General features: G+C 40.0%; 1 long non-coding RNA gene across 1 annotated transcript; it reads left to right on the forward strand.

The window, feature by feature from the left end:
- The first annotated feature begins 2,456 nt into the window (after positions 1-2,456).
- LOC141372812 (uncharacterized) lies at positions 2,457-17,150 on the forward strand. Its single transcript, XR_012378254.1, has 4 exons — positions 2,457-2,685; positions 12,777-13,001; positions 14,430-14,567; positions 16,752-17,150. It is a non-coding gene; the product is annotated as an uncharacterized lncRNA (long non-coding RNA).
- The last annotated feature ends 10,477 nt before the right edge of the window (positions 17,151-27,627 follow it).

Raw genomic sequence — 27,627 nt, forward strand, 5'->3', positions numbered from 1 at the left:
GCCGAGCCCGCCCCTTTTCGGTCAGAGGGGGCGGGGGGGGGGGGGTCTCGGCGTGGGGGCGGGGCCCAGCGCAGCGGCATTCTGGCCCCGCCCCCCTGACGCACAGTCCGGCTAGCTGCAGGGATGGTTACGAGAGGGCTGGCGGTGGCCGCGGGGGCCGGCCGGGGCTGGGGCTGCTGAGGGGAGTTGCTGGGAGGAGAGAAGGAGCCGAGGGGACGTGGGCACTGGAGAGAGAAGGAAGTGGCAGTGAAGTAGAGAGTGCGGTGGCGGGCTGGGGACCTGGCGCGCTCCCTGTCTCCCTTGGCGGGCGCGCGCGTGCCTGCGTATCAGGGCACGCGCTCTTCTCCCCCGGACCGAGTCCCAGTCCGCAAGCTGCTTGGATCTTTGCCCCTTTGTCGTTTCTGCAGTAACCTCTGATTTGAGCGAGCAGGTTTTGGGACGCTCACATCCACAGCTCCTTGGGCGACACTGGAGGAAGAAGAGTTCTTGATTTGCTCTGAGGAGAATTCGCTAATTGTTTACCTCCCCAGTCCCCATGTGGGCATCACAGATCCTTCAGCAGATGGAGTAATTAGATAGAAAGGACCACCCTTGACAGAATGCCCCTTCTAACCCCAGAGGTCCTTTACCAAGTGCCAGACACTTGGACTAGGGACTTCTCAAAAAGATTCACGAAAAGACATTTCTTAAGGATTCCCATTATCAAACGTCTCCTCAAACTTTTTTGCTGGTTTCTTTTACGCTTTTCGCCTTTTTAACTAATGTTACCCGGGTCCTCTTTCCTTCTAACTTTTTTAGAATTTTGGTTGAGCCATCTCATCCACGCCCATAACTTAGATCCCGCCGTATTTTCCTTGTTCTGATGACCCCCAATCCCGTCCTTCCCTTGTGCTTCAACCTGTGGACACATGCAGGTGCAGTTCCTGTAGGCTCCTTAAACTTAGCATGGCTTGGTAGATAGCAACTTGGGCTCCAACGCAAACCGTTTTTTTAAGTGTGGAAGTGATCAAGTCATTAACTTCTGAATCTCAGGGTTTGCTTTTAAATAGCAAAATGAAGATAATAGTACAACTTAATGACATAAAATTGTGAGGATTAATAAAATACAGCTGACCCATGATCAACAGTGGTTTGAACTGTGTGAGTCCCCTTATACTCAGATTTTTTCAATATACTACAGTACTGTAAATGTATTTTCTCTTATGTGCTTAATAACATCTTTTCTCTATTTTACTACAAGAATATACTACATAATACATATACGAAATGTATTAACCAACTCTTCATTGGTAAGGCTTCCAGTCAACAGTAGGCTATTAGTTAATTTTGGGGGGAGTCAAAAGTTATATAGGGATTTTTGACTGTGTAGGGATCAGATCCCCACATTTTTCAAGGGTCAGCTTGGCGCTAGGCCTGGAATCAGTGTTGAACTATGTGAAGGTATCCATAATTAAAAGTATCATCTCCACAAGACCTGCTATTCCTTTTGAGTTACTTATTTCAATGGATGACCTTCTACCCCTTGACTGCCGGATAACGGACCAGGACACTTTGGGTCCTTACTGATCAGGTTCCTGCTTCATGCCATTCCTCTCAATCCACTTTGGTTTGGCTGAGTCAGGAAAAGTACCTCAGTGATGTCAGACACATGCTTCTTTCTTCACCTTTTCCAACTGCTGTGGCTCACGTGGAGGAGCAGCTCCTAATGCCTCCTCATTTAGCTGAAGTTTTAGTTCCTCTCTAGAAGCTTCCAAAACTACCTTCCCATCAGCACCGCACTCAATTTTATGTTTCCTTCCCATTTCTCCACTGTTTGCTACATAATTATCACATTTATCCACTGTGTCCAAATTTTTAGTCTGCATCACTGTCTCTGTCTTTAGACTGAATTTCTTCAAGGTGGGCTCATTACTTAAGCACTAAGAAGGAGTAAGCACTTTATAAATGTTTGAGGAATGAATAAATTATCACAGTTTATAGGAAAAGATATTAAGGCAGACAAACCAGACAGGGCCAACACAATTGTCTGGGCAAGAATCCACGAAGGGCTGAAGTAGGGTAATGGTCATGGAGTTAGTAGGATGAGAATAGATTAGAGGGGAACATCTATAGGCTTGGAAACTAAATGAATGTTGGAAGAGAGGGGGGAGTCAAATATCTGGGTTTCTTATTTGGTACAGTGGCTCAATAATGAGTCCACTAACCAAGAGAAAGAACACAGAAAGTTTCTGGGAAAGATAAAGGATTCGGTCTTGGTACTTGAGATTTGAAATACCTATGATATAATCCAGTTGTGGCATTCCAGTAGGTAGTTGAAAATATGGATAAAGAGTGACAATGGGGCATTTCGTAGAAATTTTGGCATTGGTGTATAGGCAGCAGTTAAAGCCATGGTTATGGATGAGTGAATGGTGGTGAGTGTATCAAATAGTTTCTGTTCTCTTTCAGGTACAAGTAGGATTGCATTTCCTGGCTTCCTTGTAGTTGAGATGAGCCACATGACACATTCTGCCATGAATTGTGAGCATAGCATTTAATTGCTGATACATGACCTTCCAGAACTCTTTTTGCTCTTTGCCATGGCAATCAACAATGTTCCAGAGAGTGTATGCTCTGTAAGTCTTGGTCTTAGAGGGAGGATGATGCAGAAAAGAGTCCCATTCACCTCATGATGGATATTTAAAAGTAAGTGAGAAGTCAACACTGGTTGTTTTAGGCAACTGAGATTTGAGGGGTTTATTTGTTACCAGAGCAGATCTTTGTCATTTCTGACTGATGGAAATTAGAAGAGAGAAATGAAATCTTGAGAACACTAATGTATTCATTAGACTATTTTGCATGTAAGAAAGAGAGACCCAGAGACCACCTCAGTTAAAAGGGTGAAAGCAAAAGGGCTTATATGGATATATGAGTAGGTATTAGGGATGAAGGCCCCTCTAGAAGCTGTCCTCTTATTTCTTTCCCATTGGATCTCCATTTTTTTCTCTGCCTCTTTGATCTGTCCTCACACTACTCTTCTTATCCTCTCCCCTACATTTCAGAGGAACACAGTCCAGTTGCAAGACCCCTTATCTCTGAGCCCCATCATTGGCTACCAGCCAGTTGGTCGTCATGCTACTTGTATGTCAGGCACCCATCCTGACCCAAACAGTGCCACCCCGACACAAAATACCTCCCAGCTCTCCTGAACCTGGGAGCTCTGGTCAGGGCAATGCAGACTATAACAAGACGTTTCCATTCTTGCCTGCTACGATTTATTTTTCACAGAATCTGTTGCATTAGCAAAAACACCCCAACTCCTGGCTAAGTCTACAAAGCCCTTTATGATCTAACTTCTGCCAACCAGTCCTGCCTCATCTCCTGCCGCCACCCACCCCCCCGCCCCCGCCTCCAGCCGCACTGGCCTCCTGTCTCTGCCTTGGATGGGCCAAACTGATTTCTACCTCAGAATGTCTGCACTCTGCCCTTGCTAATCTCTCTTGTTTGGATACTCTTCCCCTAGCTTTTAGAAAATTTATTATCCCTTCCTTCCTTCTTATTTAAGTTTTACTGTCATCTCAGAGATAGAGTCTACATTAGAGTAATGGTACTCCGTTTTTTCATTTGTATCTATGATCTGAAATGTGTATAGTTACTGCTTTACTGTTTTCCCGAAGGAGTCTTGGGATCTCTGTAGCCCCTAGAATAGTTCCTGGCACATTAAATATTTTTAAGTGAATAAAGGGGAGTGGTAGGTAGTGTGCTTGTTACTGGCTGTTTTCTGCTAGTCCTCCATCTGGGTTCATTCTCTGCTTTTCCCTGCCTTGCTGTGTGTCTCAGGAGGCTGAGCTCTAGAGTTTGCATTACCCAGCCTCCTCCTCCATGCTCTGGCTTTCCAGTTAGGTTTGACCAATGAAAGGCAGCAGAAGAAGATGGAGGATGGTAGGAGTAAGAATTGGTCAGGGTATTTACCTCTGCCTAACCCAGCTTCACTGTGTTTCTGGCAGTAACTGAATTCTTCCATGATCAAAGTTCCTTTGTCAAGTTTCCAGCTCCATCCTGGCTCTGGTAATGGCTTCCTGATGCTACACCATCCTCGTAATACTCCCTTGTCTAGACTCTCTTTACTATGGTTTCTGTTGCCCACTGGGACCCTGACTGATAGCTGAAAAGGTCAAAGGCTGATTAGTTCAGTACAGCTAACACCTGAGTTCACACAGCTTACCTAAGGCTACACAGAGAAAGTGATGGAACCAGGTTTTAAAATCAAAGTTCAGGCATTATGAAAGATGAGGAGAAATTATTATCCAAGGAAGAGAGAATATTAAGAAGGAAGGAAAGGACAGCAGTGCCCAATGTTGCAAAGGGTTCAAGGTGAAAGAAGGACCAGTAAGTGTCCTTTAGATAATCTGTTTTAAAAGTAGCCACTATGGGGGCATCTGGGTGGCTCAGTCAGTTATGCATCTGACTCTTGGTTTCGGCTTAGGATATGATCTCAGGGTCTTGGGATAGAGTCTCGCTTCCTGTTCCCCACTCAGTGTGGAGTCTGCTAGTCCCTCTCTTTCTCTCTCTCTGCTCCGTCCCTCCACCCCATGCTGTCACCCTTCTCTCAAATAAATAAATAAATAAAATCTTAAAAAAAAAAAAAGTAGCCACTATGGCATTAGGGAAAGTACTTTCGATGAAAGGCAAATTGTAGAGGTTTGAGAGTAAATGAAAGGTGAGTATAGCAGAGTTTAAATGGCTCTTTTGATGATCCTGAACAGAAAGGAAGAAAAAGGTGACAGCTAGGAGGTAATGCCAGGTGAGGAAGATGGGGAGATTGTGTGATGTTCCAGCGTGTTCATAAATTGAGATAAGGAAGCCTGGGGAGAGAAAAGGATTGAGAAACAGAAAGGAGAAAAGAAGTGAGGAAGCCAGGTTCCCAATGAGGTGAGGAGGCTGGGCTTAAGATCTGGGGAAAGGATTAGATGCCAGGAGGCAATGCTTTCTCTGAGGTTTAAAGGAATGACTCGGAATGAATGCAGGTTTGCCAGTGCTGATTTCTAATTGTAATGGAGTCTGTCACTGGGGGTTTATTTGGAGAATGCAGGTAGTTTTTCTCTCCCCTTTGATAGCCTAGGGCATGATTTCCATGGATTTCCCTGGTCACAGATAATTTCCCTGATTTATCTTCTCAGCTCTTTAGGTGTCAGTCATACACTGGGTACATTTTTCCAGCCTCTTTGTTATAAGACTTGCCACTGTGCTTGTCATTTGAATTCCTTACTTTGTTAGTGTCTGTGAGGAGAGGGAAGGAGGTGGAAGAGGGAATCCAATCAAGCATTATTAATTACATTTAAAAGCAAAATGGTAAGATGCTGTTAAAAACTAATTCAATGGTAAATTACTCTGCAAACTCTAAATTATTTTATAATTACGGATTTCACAATATTACCTTCACTTAAATTTAAGGACATCCATAATGATAAGTACATTTTTATATGTGGGTATTGAAATTAATAGTTAAAATTAATTTGCTGAGATTTGTTATTATTCATGCAAATTGTTTCTCATGCACAATTATGAGTCTTTGCACGAGTGTAAAGTTTTCTACCTTTCTCTGCCTCATATTTACATCTTTGGTAGGTTTTGGGGGAGATTTTAGGGTTCTGAGATCAAAATTAGAATCTGGTTAATTTTGTAATAGAGTTTCAGAAGCTTTGAATTCACTTCATGAAACTCTGTGTCAAATGAACACACATGCCAGGCCTCCTTCAGTGAGGACTCCCGCAGCCAAAGGAAATGAAAGTGTAAGCAGTGCTTCAAATAGTGGAATCAGAATAGTGCTCTTCTTCAAGAAGCTCTCCAGCTAGCAAGGCAAATACTTTGAACACTACTTTTGGAGCACTTCACAGAAGACAAGTGCCTTATTTTTTTCAGATTTGCTTATATAATTTAAATGAGTGTCTGGATCCTGTGTAAAGTTGTTATATCAGTGTTAACAACTAATTCTTTCTAATGCTGTATATTTAACGAATTTGTCCAACAGAAGCATAGTGGGGATATATACTTTGCTAGCTGCTTTGAGACTATAAAGATAAAGGAAATTCATTTCCTGCCTTCAGAAAGTACAGTCTAATTGTGAAGAAGGGAACATTAACTCAATTACAAAGCATGGGTGATGGGTGCATCAGAGTGGTATCAAGGGGTTTGGGATGGCAAGGGCAAGGTAGATGATTCCTGATGGCTGGCCATTTCCAACAAGTATTCTTCATCATGTTCCTGGGTTTCCTTAATTCCAGGAGCTAATTGTGACTATAACCAGTCTTCTTCTATAACTCCCTCTGTCCGTCATTACAGTTGTGATGGGAAATGCTATAATCTTCTCCAGCCTTGATCTGCCATCATTTTGCTCACACACCTGTCCATCCTTTACCAAGTACACATTTTCCTGAAGTGTATATCTCCAGCCTCCCTCTCCTCTTACAATGCTCTTCAATACATATTTGACCCAGAAGAAGTGAGTCTTGATGGAGGTGGCAGGCAAAAATTAGCAGAAAAGGGGGAAGCACCCACTCATATCAGCTAAGTAATTGTTTAGCTAATTACCACTCACAGTACAAAAATTACAGGCTGATGCTACATTTATAACTTCCAGTCCAGAAAAATCAGAAGATTTGGTATTTCTAATTTCAAGTATTTTCAATTCTGTGAAAACAGTATATCAAGGTTCAGTTAGAAAACTGTTGTTATTCACGGTAGTGGGGGGAAATGCCAAGCCTTGCAGTTATTATAATTCTGTTACTATACAAGTAGATGTACACACAAAGTATTGCTCAGTCTAGCCACACATTAATTAACACCATATAGGATATTAGGGAGACAAATGAGTATAAAATATTATGTTTAAAGTTTTGCTTAGAAAGTAAGGAAAAGGAACACTCAGAATATCCTACTGCCAATGAGCCTTATTTCCCAGTATAGAAAATAGGATCAGAGACTGATATTGATTATTTCTGTAGACTAAATCTATTATTTTTAGGCACACACAGAATTTTATGATTTCTAACATTTATTAAATACTTGTGGCTTTTCAACTGTTCTCATAAGTGAAGATTATAAAGAAAATGTGATTAGAGAATATTTTTTAAATTTGGATTTGTATCAAGGTCATTTGTTTCATCTATTAAATATGAGTTCAGGAGGAAAGGCATGCTCTGCTGATCGCTGAATCTGGCTGATTTTCTTTTTTCCTCATCTCTTCATGTCATTCTCTCTCAAATCTGTCCTCCCATTTGAAGAGGAAGAAGAGAGCAATCTCCCTTGGAAGAGGAGGATTCATCTTCAGTTAAAAGAAAGGAATTAAAAAAAAAAGGAGGAGTAGCCAGTAGCCAGGCTTGCTTGTTAAACCACCAAATAAGGTCTTATTCAGTAATTACTTATTAGGAACATCTATGATTCCAGCATTTTAAAGGGCACGCTGAGGGTGAGACTCTGCCCTCACAGGTCCATCTTGTGGTGAGGGAGGCATAAGCACCTGTAGTGTGGAGTGTTAGGTCCAAGGGCAGCCCAGAGGAAGGAGTCACTAAATATGGGTATCAGAGAAAGTTTTGCAGCAAAGGTGATATTTGAGCTGGATGTTGAAGGGTGAGTATACACTTATTTATATACTGCTGATTCCAAAAGGATTTTAAGGGGCTTTGTAGGAGTTGACCAGATTGTGGAGGAGTAGAATAGCATTTCAGACACAGGAAGTGCCAAAGCACAGAAGTGGGAAAGGGCACGATATGCTTGGGAAGTCGTGGGAAGATCTGAGGGCAGATGATGCACAGAGTACACATGCGAGCCTGGGGGAAGGGAGACAGCATAACCACTGTGTCAGTCTCTAGCAGAGGTTTGCAAACTTGAGTATGCATCTGAATCCCTGGAGGCTTTTAAAAAGCACAGATCCCTGGACCCCATCCCCAGAGATTTTGAGTCTGCAGATTTGGGGTGAGAGGGCAAGGAATTTACATTTTTTACAAATTTCCTGGTGATGTTGATGCAGCTGGTCCTGGGACCGCACTTTCAGAACCACTTCTTTAGAGTTTGGATTTTATCCTATAGTCAATTGAGAGTACCTGAAATTTGTGTAGCTTAAGAAAGAATCAGACTTGGATTTAGAAAGTTTACTGGCAGCTGTGAGGAGAATGAGGGAGGAAAACCAGTTGGTGGATCATGTCCCATGTCCAAGAAACAAAGTAAATGGGACTCAACTCATTTATGGAAAGATGAAATACACTTGAGAACATCTAGAGGAATAATCAAGATTACTTGGAATGATTGAATATGGGGAAGGAGGAAAAGGGAGGGAATCTCAGAATGTTAAGATTATGTTCCATAATGTAACCGAAATACTATAAAATTTATGTATTCAAAGAATCTCATGTTACCAAAATCTTTAAAACGGGGTCTGACAAATCATACAAAATTTCAGATGACTTTCTTGCCAGTGTCATGTGGCATTTTTCATAGCTAAAGAGAGAGAGAAGCCTTGGTCATGGTCATTCAGCAGTCAGTCACTCCTCAAAATGTGTGACATGAAGGCCACTCAGGTATGGTCAGGCCTTCCTAAGGCAGCATCATCTAAGGGTGCTGTTTACCCACTGTGTCCACTCAGAACATCAGAACTTTGGCTACAAGGATCAGTGATCGTCTTTCCAGCCTCGATATACTCTTAATAACTATAGGAGTTTCCCCCCATACATAGGACTTTGTAGATACAACATGAGGAATAAATTGCAGCTGGCTGAAACCATAAAATAGAAAGAGAAGTATAGATGAGTAACTTGATCCTAAACTGAACCCATAATAACGTTCAGCGAAGTTTTGATTTTAGCTTCAAGTTTCTCTTTGCAACTGAGTCCTTAGCCAAGTGTGCCTAAGGAACCGTCTCTGTTCTGCTCTCTCTTTGTTGTTGTTCTTAAGGTGCTAGGTTCTGCTGACCCTTTTCTTGTGTTTTGTACTGTTCTTTCCTCTTACAAGGCTGCTGAAATGGTCAGTTCCTTGTACAAACCCTTTTTTATCTTTTTGCAGTTTCTGAATGTTTCCATCAGTGTAATCTCTACCAATGGCATTTCTAAAGAGGTTGCTTTGTTCAGTTCTCATTGCCACATACTTATAACCCATTAGCTTCTCTTTGTTTTTTGCAGCCTTAACCCATTATGTCTTTTGCATTGGACTCCAGCTTCTGTATTCTGCTCCTTGCTAGTAATGAGGTAGGAATGGGGGGGAGGAGTATGGAATGGAGTGGGAGTAAGGTGTCCTATTTTGCTCCTTTTGAACTAGAACAACTTTCAGATGGGGCGTAAACTGAAAACAAACCTCTCCCTTGGACAGAAATGTTACCCTTTCTTTAACAACATTAAACATAATCTTTGGCTGTAGCCTTTCAGGAACTTTTCTGATTGACTATTTTATGCTCACAAATCATGTGGGGAAACAAAAAAAGCTTCATAGTCATTGTTGAAATTAGAGGGGTTCATATGTTACTCCTTCTCACGTCCTAAATTCTGAACTGAGAGAGACACATGAGTCAGGAAAAGGAAGACCAAAACTTTAACTCTGTTCCTGATAGGGTTGATGGGGAATCTGTCTTAGAGTGAAAGCCAAGTAATGACAAACTACTGCCAGTCTAGTCCTTGGACGGCCCACTAGAGGGAAAGTTGGAATCTGTCCTGAGGACACATTAACCTAAGCTATCAGCTGTCACCCTCCTCCCAGGTAATTCCTCCCACCACCATGTGGAAGAGCAAAGGGATGGAGGGCAGAAAGTCCAGATAAACACTCTTTCGTGGAAACCAAGGGATGAATTACTCAAGACAGATATATTTTCTAATAAAGTTTTAGTGGTAGTTCTAGGAAAATACTAATGACTAACCACACAGTGTGTAACAATTGACTTCTGAACAGTGTCAAAATCATCTTTTCTTTTAAGATAATGTCAAAGACATTAGGAATTTTAAAAAATCAGGAAAGTTAATGTTTATTTTCCAGTCTACAAATGAAGATGACAAATGGTGTAATCAGATGCATAACTTGTAATAATTCCACCAATGATCTGTTTAATTTAAAAATAGATGATTTGGAGAGGTAAAGTTTTGTTTTCGTTTTTGTTTTTTTAAGTTGTCACAAGCTGCTAGTTATTGCCACTCCATTTCTCCACCTTCCACCAGAGCTAAAAGTTCTATCTGGGTATGTGACCACCCCACTAAAGAAACTATTGCCCAGTCTCCCTTGCAGATAGAAGTAGCCAAGTAACTAAGTTCTCAGCAATAGAATGGCGGAGTAGAAGTGATGTGTGCAACTCCAGTCTCATTTGCTTAAAGGAAATGCCTTGCTCTCCACTTTCCTTCCCCTTCCTGGGTTAAGATACTGAGATGACAGAGATCAGTGGCATCAGGGACTCTTAATGACCTAATGGACCAGAGCCTTTCTCCCAGCCTAGACTGGCTAGACTGTAAGATGAGAGAGAAATAAACTTCTGCCTTTTTTAGACCACTGTGTTTTTTTGAGTCCCTTTTTAATGTTAGCTTAACGTTTGTACCAAATAGTACAAATATTTATGCCTATTTCTGAAACTGTTAAACTATTCAGTAGGAAGAAATCTGCACAATTAGCTATTGTAGTGGGTTGGCTAGAGACCCCCCAAAAGGTAGATCTATCCAGAACCTGTGAATGTGGGCTTGTTTGGAAAAAAGGATGTTTGAAGATGTAACGGGCAGCACATGTCCTTATAAGAGACAGAAGAGGAAAATACAGAGAGGAGAGGGAGGCCATATGAAGAGAGGGAGAGATTCAAAGGATGCATCTGTAAGCCAGAGAACTCCTAGAGCTGCCAGAAGCTAGAAAAGGCAAGGAAGGATTTTCCCCTTTCACAGGGATGACCCAGTCTACACCTGTGAAGGAATAAATTTATCTTGTTTTTAAGCCACCCAGTTTGTGGTGGTTTGTTACAGCAGCCCTAGGAAACTAACGCAGCATCTAATAAAATTTGATAAATGACGATGAAGAAGGACATAGGGAAATTAAAAAATCATTTCTTGTTTTGTTATGAAATACTGAAAGGAGCATAGAGCACTAATATGAAAGTGGTTCATTCACTAATTTGTAAGACACCTTGGGGCACCTGGGTGGCTCACTTGGTTAAGCGTTCAGCTCTTGATCTCAGCTCAGGTCTTGATCTCAGGGTCCTGAGTTCTTGCTCCGTGTTGCTCCACACTGGGCGTGGAACCTACTTAAAAAAAAAATTAGGGGCACCTGGGTGGCTCAGTCCGGTAAGCATCTGCCTTTGGATAGGGTCATGATTCCAGAGTTCCAGGATTGAGCCCCGAATTGGGCTCCCCACTCAGTGGGGAGTCTGCTTTTCCTCTTCCCTCTGGTGCTCTCTCTCCCACTCTCTCTCTCTCTCAAATAAATAAAATCTTAAAAAAAAAAAGACACCTTCTGATTGCCTGAGGCATATCAGCCACTGACAGGTGCAGTGTATATAAAAATAAGAGAGACAGGGTCCCAACTTTCAAGAGGCTCATAGTCTCCTTGGAAAGGACATATGAACATGGACAACACTGTTTGATTCATTTAAAAAAAAGCTAAAAGGAAAAAAACTTTATGTCACAATTTTAGGCTACAATTGGCAATGAGAACACCTCTCATAGAGTTGTTGGATAAATATGTTTGACCATCTAAGAAAATCAGATATTCAGTTTGTTGTACAGCGATCATTCTATCTGGGAAATATGACAAAAACTGTAATAAAAATGGTTCTCTGTATTTCTAAAGCTATCACTTCATAAAAGTTAGGATTATGGATCTGGACTCCTGTTTTTGTATCTTTATTACCTTACAAGTAAGTTGATGAAATAACACAACCTTCTAACCAGTGATCATCTCCAATTTAGAATGTTTAAAAAAAATCTATTTATTTATTTATTTAGTAGGCTCCACACCCACCATGGAGCCCAACATGGGGCCCAAACTCGACCCTGAGATTGAGACCTGAGCCAGGATCAAGAGTCAGACGCTGAAATGACTGAGCCACCCAGGCGCCCCTAAAAACTTAATAAGAAAAATTTTTCTAGAGTAAAGAGAATTGTTCATAATTCTTCCTCACATCCCCAGTTTATGAGATACACTTTTTTGTATTTGGCAACCCCATAAATCAGGGATTTATTTCAAAATTATGTCCAAAACAACAAAAATTGCTCTTATGATCACACAGAATGAATGCATTATTATTCCTTGGACTGCATTTAAACTTTGGTATGAGCAATGCAAGATTCTCCCCTACATAGATAAACTACTAAACAATATGGAATCTATTGTCCAAGTCACCTCTAAATTTTGTTTTGGAACCAAAGATCCCTGCTAGATCCTTTTATTGGGAGGGACCTCTCCCTTAATTACTCCCACTGTCTTCAACATGATATAGGTAATGTGAAAATCTGATTCTACACTTTCCCCTAGTATTTTAATGTTTCATATCATTCTTTTTATTTTGATTCACTTCTTATTTTTCACTCAATGCTGAACTTGTATGATATTTCCTTTTATACTAGGCAGTCGTATCTTGGACCCACAAAATGAAGATTTATTATATAGGAAACATATACTGAAAATAAGTATGCATAAAAATACTGGAAGGAAATATGCCAAAATGCTCTCCTTTGGGTGTTGGATTTATGAATGAGTTTTTGAAATCTCCTTAGTGCTTTCTAGCCTAACCTTCTATACTAAGTATTTAGTTGATTTTGATATTTGTTTATTTGCAATTTAAGGTATCACCTTTATTCTACATATGGACATAGGTAGGAGGAGACTGAGTGGGGTCTCTATCACTCATGCTCAAGTGAACACATCTGGGCCCAAAGTTGTCTTCCAGAATCAGATGGAGAAGCTGGAGTATCCCTTCTGAGGAATTCCTACTAAGGAATCTCTACCTCAGTGTGCTTGCAGGGCAAAAGTAGTGCTGAGCTCTTCTCACCAAGCCACAAGGCATGCAGGTAAAAAGAAACCAACCTTCTAAACATTTTACTCAATCCAAATTCATTTTAAGTAAGAAATATTTACAATGATATTGAGAAACTATAGTCCCAAAGGAAAACAAAAACAAATGACATCACTGACATATTCAAGTTTATCTTAAGTTTTAAAAAAGATAATGAAGTTACATTTTCATATAAATACCTAGGTATTTACTATAATCTTAGAATGCCATATGGTGGTTACGAATTTATTAGGTAGAGACTTGGAATGTATTTATATATTTGTAGATGCCTAGAATTTTCATGAATTGTCTTTTTTTGCCACTAAATTCTATATACAGCTTATCTCAGTAGTATTGGTTTTTGATAATATATAACGTTTGATAAACCAATAGCTTTTGGGAGAGGGTAACATGAAACCCCTTGTTCTATGAAATTAAAGTGGCCAGGAGCACTTTTTTATTTTAAACACCTACTCAGTCAGGTAAAGGGCAGTCAACAAAATCAGTTTTGTGTCGATGTTGCTATTTCTTCACTTTGTCTGAATAAGATTTTTGTTGGACTCCCAGCCATTTTGCTTCCTGGGGTGAATCTTCTTTCATATTGTTTTATCCAAGTTTTCATATGGACGTTTTCAAATAAAATATATAAGTGGAAAAATATGAAACCAGTAATGTTGCTTTCCAAGTGTTCAGTGTCAACCTCAAAACACAAAAAAAGAGAAAACCAAATGGGACAATGAATAAAGTTGTCCTGTTTTGTTTTGTTTTAGGATTTTACTAATTTATTTGAGAGAGACAGCATGAGCAGGGGGGAGGGGCAGAGGGAGAGAGAGAGGGAGAAGCAGACTCCTCGCTGATACCGGGCTCCATCCATCCCAGGACCCTGAGATCATGACCTGAACTGAAGTCAGATGCTTAACCAGCTGAGCCACCCAGGCGCCCCAAATTGTCCTCTGTTTTTAAGACTTAAAACATTCACTTATAAAAACACTGATATTCTCAGACAAATGGAAAAATGTTCCCCCTGGTGAAACAGTACTTGCTATTATAGGATATATAGTTAAATCAAATGAGAAATAAGGGCAAGCATAGACAAATACTAAAGAAAAACTTCATTGTGCAAATGTTCTCAGAAATAAACTTGGAAAAACATACCTCCCTGAGTATAAATATTTCAGCTGAGTTTATGGAAAGGTGTTATCTGTTGAAGTCAGCAGAAATCATGCCTTCATACAATTCTGGCTAGAATATGGTTTTTTAATGATTGCTAAAGTCTCATAGAAAGGTCTATATAATTTTTTGTTTTAATTACTTTAAGCAGGAGTTCTTGTTTCCATGTTTAGCTTTTCTGCGAATTAATATTTTAAAATACCAATTTCCTAAAAATGAGGGGATGATCATTATTTCAGTTGTAAACAATCAGTTACACTCTTCTCTTTTGCAGACCTGCCTTGCAAATATTATGTGAGCGTTTACATGTCAGCAGAACACCAGCTCGCCTCACGTCATGTTTTGGTAATGTCTGTACAGATATTTCGTCTGTGGGAGATATTTCATCTGTCCATCATGGATCAACCCACTGGTAAACTGCTTATTTTAAGTCTTCTGTTTTTAGCCTAACGATTTTTTTTAAATTTTTTATTGTTATGTTAATCACCATATATTACATCATTAGTTTTTGATGTAGTGTTCCATGATTCATTGTTTGTGCATAACACCCAGTGCTCCATGCAGAACATGCCCTCTTTAATACCCATCACCAGGCTAACCCATCCCCCTACCCTCCTCCCCTCTAGAACCCTCTGTTTTTCAGAGTCCATCGTCTCTCATGGTTCGTCTCCCCCTCTGACTTAATCCCCTTCATTCTTCCCCTCCTGCTATCTTCTTTTTCTTTTTTCTTAACATATGTTGCATTATTTGTTTCGGAAGTACAGATCTGTGATTCAACAGTCTTGCACAATTCACAGCACTCACCATAGCACATACTCTACCCAATGTCTATCACCCAGCCACCCCATCCTTCCCACCCCCCACCACTCCAGCAACACTCAGTTTCTTTCCTGAGATTAAGAATTCCTCATATCAGTGAGGTCATATGATACATGTCTTTCTCTGATTGACTTATTTCACTCAGCATAACACCCTCCAGTTCCATCCACGTCGTTGCAAATGGCAAGATCTCATTCCTTTTGATGTTTAGCCTAACGATTTATCTGACTTTTGGGGTCTGTTAAAGAACAAAAATAATTTGGAATTGAAAACAATCCATATTGTCACAAATAGAGAAAATGTGTTATAAGGAATAAACTAAAGCAGTTTTAGCTCGTCAGATTTGATGGAGGCCATCTGCTTTTGTTGCCTGCATCAATTGCCTTCCTTAGCTTACTTATCTATAGATGCTGCCATAGAGCCTCAGCTCTGTGCAAGACCAGCCCTGATCCTGCCTTAAAACAGTATGAATCAAGCTGGCATATTTTTTTCCCCAAAGAGTTGTTCAGCAAACATAAGAATATACCAGTCAGAACACAGAGGAGAAATACAGCCTGGAGATGTAAATGTAGAAGGCCCCAGCATTTTAATGGTTAGGAAAGCCTTGGAAGTGGGTGCAATCATCTAGGAAAAGGGAGTAGAACAATCTTTATCAGTTGTCTAAAATCCTGAGTAAACACAACACCTTCCCCTCATCCAAACTGAGTATCAATAGCCTCAATATCCACATTGTTCCAGTTTTGGTTTTCGTGGTCTATATTATAAAACTAATATCCTTGCACAATTTTCAAATTACTACAAATGTAATATGTACTTCCAGGTTATACATGCAAAACCCCTGATGAATAAGGAGAGCAGCTAGATGAGCAGAGTAACTCAACTAAGCGAATGGCCATGGCTCCTATCCACCTCCCAGGCTTGCTATAAACAGCAAATGAAACCATTTGGCTGGAGATCTTTGAGACTCGGTATACAAAAGTCAGAAGTTACAGGATGCTCTTAAAGCAGCAGATAATATCTGTTTCTAAACATATGTACAATGGGAAGTTTTGAGCATTTGCTTTTGGAAACTCTAGCATGGCACAGTATGGTGATGAGTAGTTCTGTTCATCGCACAATTTTAACAATGTGGCTGCAGTGTGACTCACAGTAGGTACAATTTTATTACCAGTATTCAAATCATTTGTGTTTCTCTTAATGTTTGGTAGCTCTCAAATTCCAAACCTGGCAAAGCAGGTGTGGGTCGTAGCATGGGTAGCCTTTGTTCAGTGTGGGAGGTTTTGGGTTCACTGTCAAGATTTTGTGGAACTCCATGGGCTGGTTTGTAAATGTTTTATTACTCTCTATACCCTCTTGTCAGAGGCTTTACTGACACCAATACCAGTAAAATGTACTATGCAAAGAAAAATAGCATTTTTACTTTTAAATCAATTTTTCATGCTCACATTGTTTAGAAATTTGAGTGAGTTCAGGGTACTATTTAATGACGTTTTGCCAGAAAATATAAAGGATGTCCCTGAAATTGCCTCAAATAATTATGTCCTCCCCAATGCTTCTGAGAGGTATATTCTCATAGAGAAAAATTCAAGGGCAAAAATAACCAAACAACAATAGTAAAAAAAATTTATTAGTTGGGAATTGGCTTGAAGCCACAGTACAAAGCCCTAGTAAACTGATCTGTACACATGAAAGGTTTCTTTTTCTTGAGCTTGTTTGGCCTAAATAGCCTGCCTCAGGCTATAGCAGGCTCTTAGGATTGCTCTCTCTTACTTTTTAGCTTCCAAGGCAGCTGTAAGACTCCAGTGAGCACTAATGGAAATGGAGAGAAAGCTAAAGAGGACCCTGTTAGCTCTCCCGTGTGTTGCTGAAGTAAACTTTTCCTTGTACCCCAAACTTAGGGAGCGGATAACCTCTCTGTGTCTCCCACACTGCCCTGCCCTGTCCTACCAGCAAGCCAAATGGAAGAAACAAGCGAGGCCTGCATAACCTATAGCCCCTTGGAAAACTTTGACTCTTGAAAAAAGCAGATTAATCAGTATCCTCTGATTTTACTAATGCAATCAACCCTCCTCCTTCCTCAATCCCTAGAGTGGCATGAAGAATGTGAATATGGAATGGTATTCTATACCTAAAGAGCAACAAAACTGTTTCAAGTAATTGAATACATTTCTTTTAAAAAGGCAATGTGTTGTTGCCTTCTTGTTTTCTGTTAGATAGCTCTTTGATAAAAAGAGGCTCTTTTTGGATCCCCAAGTCTGGGAAAAATAAGTCAGCCATCTTCTGATTCCTTGGGGACCAGTGTACACACAAACACACACACACACACACACACACACACACTCACTCACTCTTTACAATAAGTCTCTGGCATTAACCCAGAGCCCTAGTGAGCAAGGCTGAGTCATAGAGTTCTATAAGGACTCTTTTTGTCCCGTTGGCCTAAAGCCTAGATAAAAAGAAAGCAAAGAGGCCCCTTTGACTTCTCTGCCCTAGGCCTACACCCAAATTTTTGCTTTAAGAGTCTTGCTACTTTATTAATAGTAAGAAGGGAGGAAAGACAAGTTTAAAAAAAGGAGCACCAAAGGTAAAAGAGTCTTTTTCTTTTACACCTAGAACTGATCTTATCTGAGTTACCAAGTCCTAGACCACTCAACATTGGGATGTGTGTGTGTGTTGGGGGGCATCTTAGTACAAAAATCATGTAAAAGGACACACTCTATGTGAGACAAAGAGCAGTGAAATTGATATACCCACAGAACCCTAAAGATGCCAAAGTCAGAACTATTTACTTACATGCGAATCTCTTTGAAGCCTTCAGCTAATGGCTGACTGGCTTTGCCTCTTCATTGTATCTTCCCTCAGCTTCCCCTCTTGAGATGCTCATCAAATTTTGTTATTCTTCAACAGCCATCTTTTCTTCAATTGGAAGCTTCCCAAGGGCCAAGACATGTTTGTCTTATTTTCTAGCACTTAGTAGGCACTCAGTAGACTTTTTTTTCCCCATTGAATGACATTTAATTGTGCCTTTGACTATAACTTTTATTCAGAGCAGCATTGAGGAGGATATTTTAGGTGAGGACTTCTTCACCTCCCCCAAAGCATAGAGTGTGTAGCCAACCTTAACTCTATAAGTATTATCATTTGCATAACTGATGATGTTGGGAAAATTAAATCTCATACAAATATATGTTTTGTTCATTACTAACCCTTCAGACTGGGTTGTTGTTTTTTTTTAAGATTTTATTTATTTATTTGACAGAGAGAGACACAGCAAGAGAGGGAACACAAGCAGGGGGAGTGGGAGAGGGAGAAGCAGGCTTCCCGTGGAGCAGGGAGCCCTATGCAGGGCTTGATCCCAGGACCCTGGGATTATGACCTGAGCCAAAGGCAGACGCTTAACGACTGAGCCACCCAGGTGCCCCTTCAGACTGGGTTTTATGTATCCATAACCGCATGGCCATCCTCCTTTCATAGATCTCTTATAATGTCTCCATAATAATCTGCATTTCAGCTGGACTGTAAACTACGGGAGGGCAGGAGACCGTCTGGTTTGCTCACTGCTGGATTCCTAGCACCCATCACCTGGCCTAGCCTATATTTAATACGCATCTGTTAAATGAATGAACAAAACATTCAGGACTCTCTTTCCTAGACACTGATCATGAACTGTACTTTACTCATTGGATCACCTCTACATTTTCAGTCACAGACCATTAGAAGGCTAATGTGTGTACTACCTACTGGAGTTACTACAGCCATTCGTATTCATGATGGTTTTAGACTCATGCTTCAACAATTCTTATATTTCATTAGAAAGACAAAGGATGGAGTGCCTGGGTGGCTCAGTCGGTTAAGCATCTGCCTTCGGCTCAGGTCATGATCCCAGGGTCCTGGGTTCGAGTCCTGCATCAGGCTCCCTGCTCAGCGGGAAGCCTGCTTCTCCCTCTCCCACTCCCCCTGCTTGTGCTAGCTCTCTCGCTCGCTCTCTCTCTGTCAAATAAATAAATAAAATCTTAAAAAAAAAGAAATAGAGAAACAAAGGAAAAAGAAATATCACTATAGCTGAAATAAATTGTCAGAGATATATGAAACCCAGCTCTAAGACATGTACCTCTAACTTTCGACATTGTAAAGCAGTGCACAGATCTGTATAAATCTGGCAGTATAGGAGTTTTTACTGCATAAAAATTTGTATCAATGTTTATGTGTAACTAAATTTTTAATGATAGGTAAAATCCATTTTTGTGTTTAAATATGGTCACAAGTAACTCTTGGTTCAAAGTGGTATTCCTATTTCAGATAATTCTTATAATTCCAATTACTTAAGGTACCTTATATAAAGCACTTTTCAGTATTTAAACATAGGTACCAAAATGACTGTTAATTTCTTGAGTTATTGAATTTCCAGCAAATTATACCTTATATGTAATCCTGAAGTCAATTTTAAAGCCCATTGCTGCCTCATACAAATTTTTCTATTTCTTTAAGGTGGAAAATGGAGAGAGCAGAAGATAGTAGTAATATCTTATTTATAAACTATGTGTTTTTAAAAAATATACTTACCATATTTCATGTTAAATACCTCTTAATTAACATTGTCAAAAGAATAAAGCCCTCAGAAGTCGGAGCAATCTAGAAAGACTCTACTTCTGAGAAAAAGTTAACGTAAGCATATTAAGATTTAGTCCAGGAAAACTCAAGTTTATTCAGTAAACTTTTAAATGTAATTTATTTCTGTAAGGAACAGCTATGGAGGAGGAAAGACAAGCAGGAGAGAGGAAAGAGAAAAATACAAACCAAAAAATAGTATATTTCACACAAAAATGAAGGAACAGAGGGCAAACAACTGACAGAAGTAAGAAACTCTTGTCACACCTTGCCAGTCACTTGGGATGTAAAATTCAGCATGTGATGCAATTTCCCATGCCTTTGGAAGTACTAATTACATGATTAAGTACTCATAACCTTGACCTGGAAGCTCCATAAACTTTCATTCATTATTCATTAATGGGGCTTAAGACTGTTCTACTCTGGAGATACAGAGACTCCTTTGCCTTCAAGGAATATGCAGTCAGTTAGAGGAGACCGGTGATGAGGAGATGCTAAAAGGGTTTAATATGTACTATAATACTGGAAATGCTATCTTCTCATGTGTGGCAAAAGCATACTAGGAAAATGCTCCAAAAACTCTTCGTCGGGTTTTTATATGTCAGATCCTAAAATGGCATTTAAGGACCATTTTTTTAAAAAACTGGTGTTAGTTGCACTTAAAATATGCATCCCATAGCAATGATACATAAAATTATTTTTTAGCTTCCTATATAATAAAATTAATACTGTTTTTTATCAGATTCTATTTCAAGTCACTGTAAAACTTTTATCTTCTCCCAGAACTAACCATGTGACCAGTCTGCTTGTGACATCACAGAGTAAATGGAGAAGGAAACTGAGAAACAATGAATTTAGCATTTATTATCTTGCTTTAGAATAGGATTATGATAAGGTGCCTGACTGGGTCAGTCGGTGAAGCATGAGACTTGGTTTTGCCATCATGAGTTCAAGCCCTACATACAGCTTACTTAAAAAATAAAATAAAAATAGAATAGTTATGGTTAGAATATGTTTAAATAGTAACTCCTTTGCATCTGCCCCCCAGCTTTTTCTCAAGGGTGTTGGGTGTGTATGTGGTTCTGGGGGGATGGGCGATGTTGCTGTAGAGAACTATATGTAGCACTGAACACCATTTTGGTACTTTTGTTTATGTGATAGATCATGATGATTACTTTGATCTAAAATTAGGTAAAGTTCTGGAAGCTTCAAAGGCGTCATTCCATTATTGGGCTGAGCAAATAGTCTATGCAAAAGCTACTCCAAGTAGTTTCTTGGGGAGGATGCTGTTGGGTAGGTTACAGGTGAGGAATTCCCAGGGATAGCCAGAGACAAGCAGGGGCAAAGTTGTGAGGGAACTTATATGTCATGTGAAGGAGCATAGACTTTATTGTTAAGTTGAAGTATTTTCTGTCTGATGGTATTTCACAATATAGGAGAGATTTAGACAGGGTCCTGCTGCCTAATTTATCTTGTTAAGTGTATGTTAGCATTAACTGCTTTAAAACAAAAATCTCAGTTTGGGCAGATGTTCTCTCCCCTCCTCTGAATGAGGTCATGTTACCTGTCAAAGGTAAGGTGAGAGGTGATTATGTCAGGATTCTGAGGAGAGTATTAAAGATTCCCAGTGGATGTTGTGGGTAAAAGGTGAGGAGGGAACAAAAAACAATAGCTGAACAGAGGCCATACATTTGTAAGGAAGTCAGTGCATTCATTGTATGATTTTTTTCCAGGAGTCCTCAGCAATGTAGGAGCAGGGAAGGCAAATTTTCAAAAGATTGGGATTTTGCTACAAAGGTGCTGCTAGAGTTATTAGAAACAAAAAATATTGTAAAGAACAGTTACTTTATAATTATTGACTAATATTTAGGATTTCAATCATAGTTTAGAACAATCGCTCTGGCAGTGGTTTGAAAGTTCCTTGTTTCTTCTGGAGTAGAAAGACTGGGGGCCAAAGCAATAGTACAGGTGAACACGTATGAAGTGTGGACTTGTATAAGGTAATGATAGCAGAGATGAAGAAGGGATTAATTTAAGTGTAGTTTTTATACAGAATTAAATGAGAGTTTTGAAGAAGTAGGAGAAATAGGAGATGATTCCCAGTTTCTTGACCAGGGTGACTAGTGAATGTTAATATTCAGGTGGAGGTATAAGTTAATGAATTTAACTTTGGACATGCTGAATTGAGGGGCATCCATGAGAAAGATATCTAGTAAATAATTGTATATTTGGTATAATGCTCAAGAGAAAGATCTAGACTAGTGTTGTAATTTGGGAATCATTGTGTTTTGGTGATTTAGATGTTATTCCAAGGAAAGTGTATATAATGAGGAAAGAGATGAATTCTAGGGGAATACCAATATTTATGGGGTAGAGGGGATGAAGATACTTCTTAAGGAGATAAAAATAAACAAATGTTCTCGTGGAAACCTTGGGGAAGAAAGACTTCTAAAAAATAGAGTGGTCAAGGGTATTAATCACTGTGAGGGGTCAAGCAAGATAAAGACTGGCTAACATCCATTTAATTTGGAAATTAGTAAGAACAGTTTCAGTTAGTGGCGCTGGCAGAAATCAGATTCCTGTGGGTTGAGGAATGAATGGAGAATGAAGAAATGAATTCAGATTATTTTTTCAAGAGGCTTATTTATGAAGGTACAGAGCAGAGATTAAACTATAGTTAGAAGAGAATTCAGGATCAAACGAAGTTTTTCTTTAAGATGGGAAAGATATGGGTACATTTACTCATGGAGGGGAAATCAGCAGGAAAAAATCTTAAGAGATAAGCAAGAAAGCAAAATTGATGCCACAGAAATTAGTTTGAGCAGATATACAGCATGGAGGCTTCGAGGAGGGATTAGCTTTAGACAGAAGACTTTAGATTGATGGATGGTAGGGAATTGGAGGTTTTAGAAATGCATGGATATCTAGTTTAGTTTAGTTGCTCTCAGATGTGTGATTTCCTCTTTCTTACTCTTTAGAGAGAATGCATGCCAGGCTATCTCCTCTCCTTCAGTCACACCACCTCAGGAGAGGTGGAATTAATGACATACGTAGTAAAGCTGACTAGAACAACTGAGCATTAGCATACTTGGCTGAATTCCAGCCACCCTTCCCTTTTGGGAGAAATCTGCCTGCAGAGAGCATATGTTCTCCTGCTCCTTCAAGGACACACTTTTCCCCACCACACAGGAAGAGCTGCCTTGGTCCAGTGTTGCCTTAAACTTGACTATGTGTGCCTCATTCTATGACTCAGCGTTGTAAAGCTCCTGTGATTAACATACACAAAGCCATATCTTACAACCTGGCTTTTGTTAAGTAATAACAATGATATTTTGGTCTCTGTTGTTCCTTTCTTTCATTTCTTTCTTTCATTTCTCAATTAGAGCAGTGTAGAAGAGTGCTATCTTTGTGAGAGTTAAGCATTTACTCATCAAGAATAGCACTGCCTACATGAATATGGAAGACAGCTCGTGGCTCCCCACGGTCTGCTCTTCCATTATTAATTGGACATGGTTGCCCAGATAGAGTCTATATTTCCCAGCCCCCTTGCAACTAAGTGTGGCCATGGGACTTAGTACTACTATGGAAAGTGATCAGCAGTAACGTGTGTGACTTCCACCCCCCTTGATTAAAAGAAGTTATTTTCCCTATGTCTTCTGTCTGGTACCTTAGATATAGCTAGAGGCTTAGATATGGCTAAGATCTTAGACCTTAGATATGGCTATGAGCTAGTTTGACCTTGTAGAGGAGGAATGAGCCCCAAGGATCAGCAGAGCATTAATATGGAGGGAATCTGGGTTGCTGAATATCCATGTAGAGACTTGGCCCGCTAGGCTACCCTGGACTATTACCTGACAGAGAAATAAACGTTTATCTCATCTAAGCCATTGTATGTTTGGGGATTTTTCTGATAGCAGCTTAGCCTTTACCTTAAAAGCCAGGACTGAGTTGTTTGGGCCTTAAATAATACTATAAGATCCAGAGACTTAGATGGAATTTGACCTACTAAGGTCTTTAGCTATGAACTAGACCACTGGAGTATAGATACTGTTGTTTCTTAGATAAATGAATAGCATAATTTCTAATATAAAAAAACGTGACAACCATGGACATAATATGTTCCAAGAATGGCAGGTGAGACAGAAAGCTCTGTTTATGCTTGTGTGTCCGAGAAAGGAGGCTAAATAAACTTATACTCATTCTAATTCTGTTTATTTGTACCAATTAGTTTTCATTGACATTAAGAAAGTTTAGTTGAGAAAGTTGTTCTGGGCATTCCAGGCAGAGAGCACAAAGAGCAAGCATAAAGTTTCTAAGCCACCAATGAACTTGGCGTGCTCAGGGTTAGGAAGAACAGTGTGCCTGGCACACTGGTGAGGAACATTCATAGGTAGTGAGTTCAGGCAGATTGGCAGGTCCTTGTAAGTCATGGTAAGAAATATGGCTTTTATTTTAGGTGTGATGGAAACCATTAGAAAATTTTAAGCAGCTCAGTGGCATGAACAGATCTGCCTTTTTAAAAATACCTCTCTAGGGGCACCTGGGTGGCCCAGTTGGTTAAGCGTCTGCTTTCGGCTCAGGTGGTCCTGGGATCAAGCCCCACATTGGGCTCTCTGCTCACGGGGAATCTGCTTCTCCCTCTCCCTCTGCCTACCTCTGCCTACTTGTACTCTCTTTCTCTGTCAAATAAATAAATAAAATCTTAAAAAAACTTAAAAAATAAAGATACCTCTCTAGAAAATGGGTGCAAGGAAGGAAGCAGGGAAACTGGTTAGGAGATGTTGCAGTAACCCAGGCAAGTAACCACTGGACAGTGGTTTACATCTTTTGGACAATTTGGGGATATTGAGCACAACACGCCCCTATATCAGCAGCAAAGGAATAAATATATTTACTTGAAACTAAAGAACTCAACAAATATCAGAGATGTCTGGTACTCGTTAGCCAGAACATTCCTTCACTCCCAAGCTCTGATACCACTCCTGACATGTCTTTGTTGTCAGGGAATGGATGTCTTGGCTCCGCTTGGAAACCCTGAACAGGGGCCCTTGACCACAGCTGCTTGCTTCTGGGAACATGGTCAGCAAAATGGATGTCTAGATTTTCAGTTAATCAAATGAAACACCAGCTAGCCTTTTGGTTTAGTTCTTCCAAAGTAAGTTGCTGCCAAGTCCAGTCAATATTGTGAGCTGCTAAAGAGGCTTCTACAGCTGCTTGGCCGTAGAGAGACTTGTGATGGCAAAGCTATTGACGGCTCACAGATGGGAGAGCTTTCGCTATTAGTTGATTCAATGTTCTGGAAGAAAGAAAATGACAAAATTGGCAAGAAATGGGTGCCTTCTGATTAGCACAGAGATGAAGTACCAGGGAATTGGAGCAGATGAATCTAACCTAAAGGAATATCCTAAAATGATTAGTAGATTGTTTCTTTTTCCTTTGCAGAGCTAGTTCTCTTGCTCTAATCTTGATATGATGCGGGCTTGACTGACTCCTTTGGATGCAGAGCCCTTTCTACTGAGGGTGCTCCAGCAGCAGCAGAGGTGGGCAGGGAGCAACCTAGAGACCCACCAACTATGATTCTGAAACAGATATTGCCCCCCATCGATAAACCAATTCAGATAACCTCAATCTGTCTTATATCTATGTTCAGGCAGACATTCTCTCATATGACACACTATGTACACCTACTTTAACTAAAAAATTTAAATTTTTCAGCGTTTTTGGTTCTGTGTGTGTGTGTGTGTGTGTGTGTGAAAGCAAAGTTATTCATTGAGAATAAGGGTGGTAGAGAAATATCAGGGACATTGGAAAGAATAGTAGGTGATAAGAAAAGCTGAAGAATTGGAGAGAAAGCTGGCCAAGACATGTGAAAGGATTATTCAATACGTGAGGTGAGAGGACATACACACACAGAGGCCTAATCTGCACTACTATTGGTTTTTCCAACAGCATTTTTCTGCAGCTTTGCAGTAAAGGAAGAGAAAGCAGATGTTGTACAGAGCATGGGTGCAGGTTTTTCAGGAGAGTGGGGCAGAAAGACCCGAGTTCACAGTGTTGACTGGTGACCATGTGTTTGAAGCAATGGAGAAGGCAGCGTAAGCTGGATAAGGATGGACGTGAGATCAGGGAACAGCACATATAGTGTGATTTCTCTCATGGAATTCATGGAAACAAAGAGTGAGTGAAGTGAGAACGAGAGGGAGGGAGTCAAAAGAGTAACAGTAGCCCTTTGACAAGGATGCATTCTCATTCAATCAGACAACATTATCTAGAGTCTAACCTCTAAAAGGATGTTCTCCCCCTCTTATTGAATAATCAGAAAGTTGAAATCCTGCCACCACCAGAGTGGTGATGCTATGTGTCTTAGTTCAGGCTGAGATAACAAACAACACAATAGACTGGGAGGCTTATAAACAACAGAAATTTATTTTTCACAATTCTGAAAGGCTGGGCAGTCCAAGATGAAGGTGCTGGCTAATTTGGTGTCTGTGAGAGCCCATTTGCTGTGTCCTCACATGGTAGAAGAGGGGCTAGGTTGCTCTCTGGGGTCCCTTTCATTAGGGCACTAATCTCACTCATAGGTTCCACCATCTCCCAAAGACCCCACCTCCTAAGAGCATTATATTGGGGCTTATGGTCTTAACATATGGATTTTAGGGGAACACAAACATTCAGCCCATTCCACCATGCCAACATTTATTGAAAGCTTACTCTTTGGCCGTGGTAATGCTAAGAGAGTTTTACAAGCATTCACAACAACTCAGTGGTGTGGGTTTTATGAAGGAGACTATATACCTTGCACAGAGTCACACATAACTCACAGAACTGGGATTCATACTTGGCAGAACACTGGCCAGCCCCTTCTCCCCCATGCTTAACCATTACACAGTAGCATCATCTTATCACTGGATGGAACTATTGAATATAGTTAACAAAAATTGTGATTTGAAAATTGCTGTAGGACATGGGACCATTCATAGATCATTTATGAGCTTGGGAATATGTGAATCACATTAGTTGATTTATTCTTTCTCTTAACCTTTTGTGTCAACCTATAATGTGTCAGACAACACACAGCCCAGACCCTGACTCAATACAAATTATGAAATGAAATAGTGTTACCATCATCATGTGAAATACTTACTACATATTCAGCAGTTAGGAAAGAAATGTATTAGAATGTTGCATGTAAATTTTTTAGAATATTTTATGCAACTCTGGACCTTACAATTGAATTGGGATATAGAAGCTTGAGCAATTATTCAGAAAGAGCCAAGAAAATATATAACTTACTGACACACAGATATTAAAATAAAATTCAAAATTGATGTCCTAAATTTGATAAAAGAAGAAACCAAATTAGTAGTCTCCATGTAATCTGAAGGATCATTTTTTTTAATGGTTTGTAAGCAGCCTGCTACAGGGTACCACAAACTCCCAAAGGAAGAAATGAGCAATTATCAATATCCATGAAAAGGCACATTGAGAGAACATAATCATGGGGACAAAATTAGGGTAAATACAAAGTATTTCCTGCTTATGGAAATTGTCAGGGACTAGAATGCCAGGGGATTGTGTGGGATCTTCTCCTTGAGTAATAAAGGGGAGACAGAAGACAGGCAGTTACCTCCTGAGTGTCTTTCATTCTTAAGTTGTGGGTCATCTGTGTCAGATGGATTCTAAATGTCATCATCACCAGAACAATTTGGGTGATGAGCCAGGTTTTGCTGCTATCCAAATAAGCACTGTGTGATCGAAGTAGGAGCTTCATGTAGCACAGTTGTCCCTTAAATAGAGGAGGTAAAATGTAGAGGGAGGAAAGTAGCTTTTAAAGACAAAGGAAGTAGCTTAAAGCAAGAATGAGAAAGTTCTTGCAGTCCTCAAAATGGACACTCATTTAAAGAAGTCTCCTGTACTTGTATTTTAATATTTATCTTTTAGATATAGATTTTTGGGGACTAATGGTGGGGTTACATCCTGATAAACCCATCATAAGTTGAAAATATCATAAGTCAAACACACATTTAATATGCCTAACCTACCAG

The sequence above is a fragment of the Callorhinus ursinus genome, unplaced genomic scaffold (assembly GCF_003265705.2).
Source record: "Callorhinus ursinus isolate GAN/ISIS: 27379988/994484 unplaced genomic scaffold, GSC_fseal_2.0 scaffold5, whole genome shotgun sequence".
Taxonomy (NCBI): Eukaryota; Metazoa; Chordata; class Mammalia; order Carnivora; family Otariidae; genus Callorhinus; species Callorhinus ursinus.